Raw genomic sequence first — 6,305 nt, 5'->3', positions numbered from 1 at the left:
TTCCTGCAGGCAAAAAAATAAAAATAAAAAACACACCATTTTGAAGGCTGATCTGTGTGGTTAATTTAAAGAGAGAAAAAGTGACCTATATATGAATGTTAAGAAAATGTCCAGGTGACCCTGAATCTCAATGTCTTCTGATGCCTCTATGATCTTGCCAGCATGACAGTCTTTTAAGAATTCATATTGCTGTATAAAACCCAGTGCCTCACCTTGGTAGGGGAGCATGTTCTGCTTATTATAAACTGCCCGCATTGCACATCCAAAGCCCCTCACTTTATTTTGCTGAAACACTGCTCCTAAACTCCCCATCTCGATGGGAGATTTTGATTTCAATATGAAGTCATGGTGGAAATTCTTTCCTGTAAATGCCTTTCCCTTCTGCTAGCAAAGAGTGCTCAGTGTGTTGATAGAATTGCTGAGATGTGGTTAAGTAAACCTGGCAAAAGCACCTACCAGCTAGGTCTAGCACAGTATAGCTCCCACTGACTCAAATCTGCAGCAATGACTCCCAGCTGTGACCAGCTCCATGCAGGTTTTCTCTGCTCAGCTGAGGGAGCTGCTTCCCAGCTGGCACCAGCTCAGTGTAGAAGCATGCCCGTTTAGCAAATCAGAGCTAGCTAGGACATTAGCTCTCAGTGAAGCTGACTTCAATGACAACTTCTAATGCCAAGGTTGAATTTGCTCAGAGACTTCAGTGACACAATAACAGACTCTGCTGTGCTGCACACTGCAGTCCTTCACTGTGTAACTCCTGCCTAGACCCAGGACTAAACAATGAAAAACATGGGTACAGTTGATTCTCAGTTTAGAAGGAAATGAGAGTTGTGCACATAGGACTGCAGTAGAGTTGCGTGTTGACCTTCAGCTAGCAGCAGCCGGAACAGCTTGCCTTGCAAACCTTAGTCTGCCTGTGTTGGGAGCCTGCCGTCCTCCCCTTCCCGCAGTCTCCTTGTTCATTAACACACAATACAGCCAGGGCAAAATAATGTGGCCTGGTGCCCCCAGTGCTCATTTAGCAGGCAGGAATGTACCTAAAGGGAGGACAGAAGCCAAGTGTCAGGTGGAGCCTGATTCTCCCTTCTGATTAGAAGTGACAGCATCCTTCCTTCTCTTAATTTAATAAACAGAGGCAGAGAATGAAGAGCTGGATGGGCTGAGTCCAAAGGCAGAAGCATTAGTGCAAAGGCTTGATAGAGACAGGAGTGCAGGGATGCAAGCCAAAAACACCACACACAGGAACCCTGGCATGAGCTGAGCAGCAGTGTGCAATGCAGACAGGTTTGCTGGAGCACAGTGCTGGCACATGCATGGAGCTCAGAGCAGCAGAGTAGCACAAAGAGGACAGAATGGAGTCATCCCAGAGAACCTACTCCTTCATGCTGGCTTTCTAGGTCAGGCTCCCCTGCCGGGAAACAGTTTGATCCATACAATGCCTAAAGTCAGGGAGGACTAAAATAACACATCTCAACACACTCTTGTTTTAGAGACTGCCCACATCGGGCTGGTGTCTTAGTCCTAGTAGAAAGGATGGGTTTTGTTGAGGTCTAGCTGTCTTGTGGGAGCTGCAGCATATTAACCAGCCCATCTTCTGGTTTATATTTTTTCCAGTTCTCATATTTCATTTGTGCCTGTTCCTTTCATCCAGCCCCATGCCCCCCATGCAGTGATTGAGTGTGATCCAATCTTGGGGACTGCTGCTTTCACACATGCACAAATGACACATACCCACCACTCTCTGTTCTCTTTCCTGCACTGTATGGACATCTGTAACAAGGACTGCGAGACCCATAACTGCTGCTCCCTCCTACTGCTAATGCTAGATAATGTTATCATGATTATAGCTCCTGGATTAATTCTAAGATGTGCTGTATCTCGGAGTTTTACATTTTCACTTTCCAGACTCTGGGCCTGCTGGCAAGGGCATTTTGGATCCGATGAACAAGCAAGCGATGAATTGCTTGTATTTATTTTTCTATATTTATTAGAATTTTTACTATTCTGCATTAACAGAGCATATGTCAAATGCTCAGGTCACCCCTAACAGTCTTTGGGAAGTACACTGATAAATGGATCACATACACAATGCATAACTAACATTCTGCACACAACTCTGGTGATTTTTGTGTCAAGTTTGGGCAATTGCCTAGGCAAATGGACAACCCTGTCTGTCTGCACAGGTTATCTCATCTCTGGGTGCAAAGATAATAACTGCAATGCAAATGAAGTCAACACTTTCATGCCTTGGGAAATCTGATTCTCTATGGATGGTGATTGAAACAGATTCTTGAGCCCTTTATAACAAAAAGTTTCTAATAAAATAAAATGAAATTAAAAATCCATGTACTTCCACTCTAGCTGTGAAATGGCTTTTGAACTAACTAGATCTTTTTGGTTGTCATTCAGGTTTTATTCCTGTCAATCAGTCATATTCAGTAAAATCCACAGGACAGATTGTTCTCCTTATCTTTGCATATATATTCACACACAGGACATCCTTCCATTCCCAACCTGCCATGTCAAACTTGATTTCAGTCTCTGTATATATGGCCGAGATGCCTGAGCCATAGCTTTAGCAGTTATTAGAGTTACAGTGTGTGGAGCTGAAAGAACCTCTCCCAGACTCAAAATCTGTGGGTTGGCTAGTTTGTTTCTGAAGAGTACCAGAGCTCCTCCTAGTGATGGCCAGAAGGCTCTGCACACTGAACAGGGCAGAAGAAACTGAGTGGGGACTAGATAAGTGAATATCACAGAGTTACTGGACAGTCTCTGATGGCCAATGTTGGCAGCTTGCTCTTTAAATTGTTTGTAAGGAGAAGCATGAAAGAGCCCCACTGGTCTGATGCTTCCAGTCTGCGGGATACTAACCCCCAACTGTGCCCTGCACAGCATAGATCCAAGCAGCTAGCCAGGCTGACCCTCCAAGTACTGCAGCCTAGCCAGTCCCACAAGGGTTTCTGAGCCTGTGCTCTAGTAAGATGCAGCACGTACATGCAGCAGGTCTGGCAATTCCTAAGTGATGGTAACTGTAGAGAGCAGCATGACAAATGCTTAGGTCTCCTCCCAATCCCCACTGTCAGAACCCCGGCACATGAACTCATGAGAGAGGCAATAGGGATTTAACTGGAAACTTTAATGAAATCACTTTTCTGTGTCTCCTGCTATTATAGCTTTGAATGAGAGTGTCTCCTGCCAGATCCTGCAGCAAATGTTTGACCCTGTATGTATGACCTTGATGGAAAATGGGACAAAAATCCCAGCAGCCCAGGGCAACATCCAACGGCCCCATGTGGAGTGACTACACAATGCAGCATTGTAAGAAGTGGCATTTAGGAAGTGACCATTCTGAGCCTTTACCCTTCGAATATCCTGCAGAGATTGGTGAGTTCTTGCTCCACTCTGTCAGCCCAATCTCAGCAGCCCAGTGCATTAAGTAAGGAGTATAAAGACCTGAGTTAGGATTGGCGAGGGACATGTGTCACTTTACTGGACATAAAGGATAGACAAGCAGCAGCCTCTTTGCAGCCAGAGAGGGAAAGAACAAAGACAGAACAGGTTAAATTAATCTCAAGATACTCCAAATCTTCCTTTACTGCAGAGCGCCCCCACCCTTCCCGATTGGTTGGTTTTCTTCTTGCACCCACTTGCCATGGATTTTGCACTCCCACCCAATGCCAGTCTCATTATTTCCACAAAAAATGCATTTATTTACACCCCAGACACAGTATACAAAATGAACCAGTGGAAATGTGTGGGTTCAGAGACACTGCTGGAATTTCTATCAAACTGTAGCCTTTGACCCCTGGATCTGATATCAGCTTCACGTAGTCCAAAGGCCTGATGTCTAGAGTCTCACCTAGCAGGTGCAATTGGCATGCAAAACTTGTGCATCCACATTTTGGGGGGGGTTGCACAAATGAATTGTAAAGGGCACACCAGAGAAACATGAGTCTCTGGGAATAACTTTTACCCGCAACTTTGAGGAGTTGGAGGAGCTGATAGACAAACCCAGAGACACGAATCAGCTGATGAAAAGGTAGCACATTCTGAAGGGGGACTGCTTACTTGAAACTGTGGTCCTGAAAACTTCACCTCTACTACAGCTCATCGAATTCATGTTCCCTATTTCATAGCCAGACCTGGCCCCACATAGCTATATTCCTGCTGGCACCCAGCAGGAGTTCAAAGACAATGAATTCCCTTTCCTTGTAACCCATTCTGAAAGACCTTCCCATTACCTACCTTTTCCCAGATTTTTGCTAATTTCTTTCCTGCCAGTACGGATGAGCAGGTGTTCTCTGTGGGTAACCTAGCTGCATTCTCACTATCTACATGTTATCCCACAGTTAACTTTGAGGGCAGGGAGACTATTATCCCATCACCCTTTCCCCCCTCCGGTTGGATGAGCACCCAGATCATTTCAAGACTGTGTCTTGTATTCACACATCCATACAGCTAACGCCTGCACTATACACTTGATATAAAAACCTCATAGCAGAGGCATCCCTGTCTTAAACCTGTCTGTGCTATATTGTGTCTGCAAAATGGGAGAAAAGGCATGATAGCACAGTTGTGGAGAGCAGACAAAGGGCTGGGTTGGGTGGAGATGGAGGGAGGGAGGCAGTCAGTGCTGAAGAAATTGTTCCTTGGTGGGGATTTGGCCTTGACATCAAAATCCTTAACAGCATATTACTTCAGCCCCCAAAGTGGACAGATGTTGAGGTGCAGCTCAAAGGAAGTCAGAAATCTTTCCTTGGAAAATATTTGGCTGGGAACCTAACAAAAATATTGTGAAAGAAAAGGAAATAAAAGCCCACTAGAGAAGATTTATTGCTACCTCAAGAATTTCTGTATCCCTCAGTCTTAGGAGGTCTCTGCCTCAGTAGAGAGAAGAAGAAAAACAGCCTGTATCTGAGAAGGGATTTTCATTTGTCCACTTTGAAGATTGTAGAGGGAACCAACTTGATGTGTCTTGGGAATGCTTCAGTCCCTCCTGCTAACATCAGAAATCATTTAGAGGCTTCTATAGCCTGTGTCCTGGCCCAGGCCTATAGGGGAGCTAGAGGGAGAGTGGGCTGAATTATTGCTTATTAATTAATTAAACCACAGTGCTCACCTTAATTTCCTTCTTTAAGAAGGACATGGACCAGGAGTCCCAGCATAAAGCTCACAGGGAGAAGGGCCCATAGGAGCAAGGTCTTTGTCCTTATTCTACAACAGACTCTCACTGTTGTTATAACTTGTGTGTGCCTCCAGCCTTCCAGTAATATAGCACACAGGGCACTTAAAGCTAACTGGCTAAGCTGTTGCCAGCTCCCTCACATCAACTCATTTTGCATAGAAATTTACAACTTTCCAGGTTTTTGCACCAGGCTCTGTGAAGGCCTGAGAACGAGGAGTCTGAGATGGGGTGCAATGCCCAAGTGTCCCTACCTGTTAGGACTGGTCCATGTTGACTACCTGGGATAGAATCACACCGGTTAGACAAGGGGAGCACTGCTGACACTGGTATGGCTGGGCTGGGTGACATTCCTCACTGATGCCCATCCTTTATATAAAACTTTTAACCCATCAGCACTCCCAAGGCTAAGAGAAACAAAGTCTGAAACACATATGAAGCCAGCTGTAGTACTAGGTTGTTGTTTTCCAGACAGCAATGATTTACCCAATCGCGGGGTGCTCTCTAGTGGTAGAAAGTCAATAATGCACTTTCTCCTCCAAGAGGCAGTGCCGTGCATCCCTTTTGCACAGACAGACGCTGGCCAGAATGGGGGTGCTAGGTCATGCATAGTAAAGCTGTCCTGGAGTAGATGAGATAAACAACAGTGCATTGCAGAGTCATGGGTGGATCTAGGATTTTGAAAAGGGGGTGCAGATGGTATGGTGCATCATCATGTACATATAACTCAATACATATTTTTCCCCAATTAAAAAGAAACTAGAAGTTTTACTAATATGCCAGGGGGCTAGGGCTAGATTATTCAGTTTAAGATTTAAGCAAAAACAAATATAACTTTACTGGAATGTGAAAGCCTTATTATGTTGGGTGCTATACATGCAATTAATATTTGTCCCTTTCCCTGAGAACTTACAATCTAAGTGTAAGATGAGAGACAATGGATGAGTACAGCAGATGGCAGGCATGGGAATAGCACTGGATACCAGAAAAGCAGTCAGTACACACCAGCTGTTAAACGTTGTCACGTGGTTGGTATGTGTAACTGTGGAAATAGACCTGGATGGAGCATAATGTGGTCATTCAGTGAGTTCTTCCTGTGTGTATGGCATGGTGTAAAAGATGCATA

The 6,305-nt window shown here is 44.9% G+C and overlaps 1 long non-coding RNA gene across 1 annotated transcript in view; it reads left to right on the top strand.

Annotated features, from left to right (window-relative positions):
• The window catches only part of LOC112547959, a 21,251-nt gene that overhangs the window by 1,287 nt on the left and 13,659 nt on the right, over positions 1 to 6,305 (top strand). Inside the window, exon 2 of the long non-coding RNA XR_003091745.1 lies at positions 3,171 to 3,381. This is a non-coding gene — a long non-coding RNA (uncharacterized LOC112547959). The remainder of the gene's footprint in view (positions 1 to 3,170; positions 3,382 to 6,305) is intronic.

This window comes from Alligator sinensis, unplaced genomic scaffold (genome assembly GCF_000455745.1).
Source record: "Alligator sinensis unplaced genomic scaffold, ASM45574v1 scaffold76_1, whole genome shotgun sequence".
NCBI classification, from domain to species: domain Eukaryota; kingdom Metazoa; phylum Chordata; order Crocodylia; family Alligatoridae; genus Alligator; species Alligator sinensis.
The sequence above is the reverse complement of the archived record's forward strand: the minus strand, read 5'-3'. Positions and strand labels throughout refer to the sequence as shown.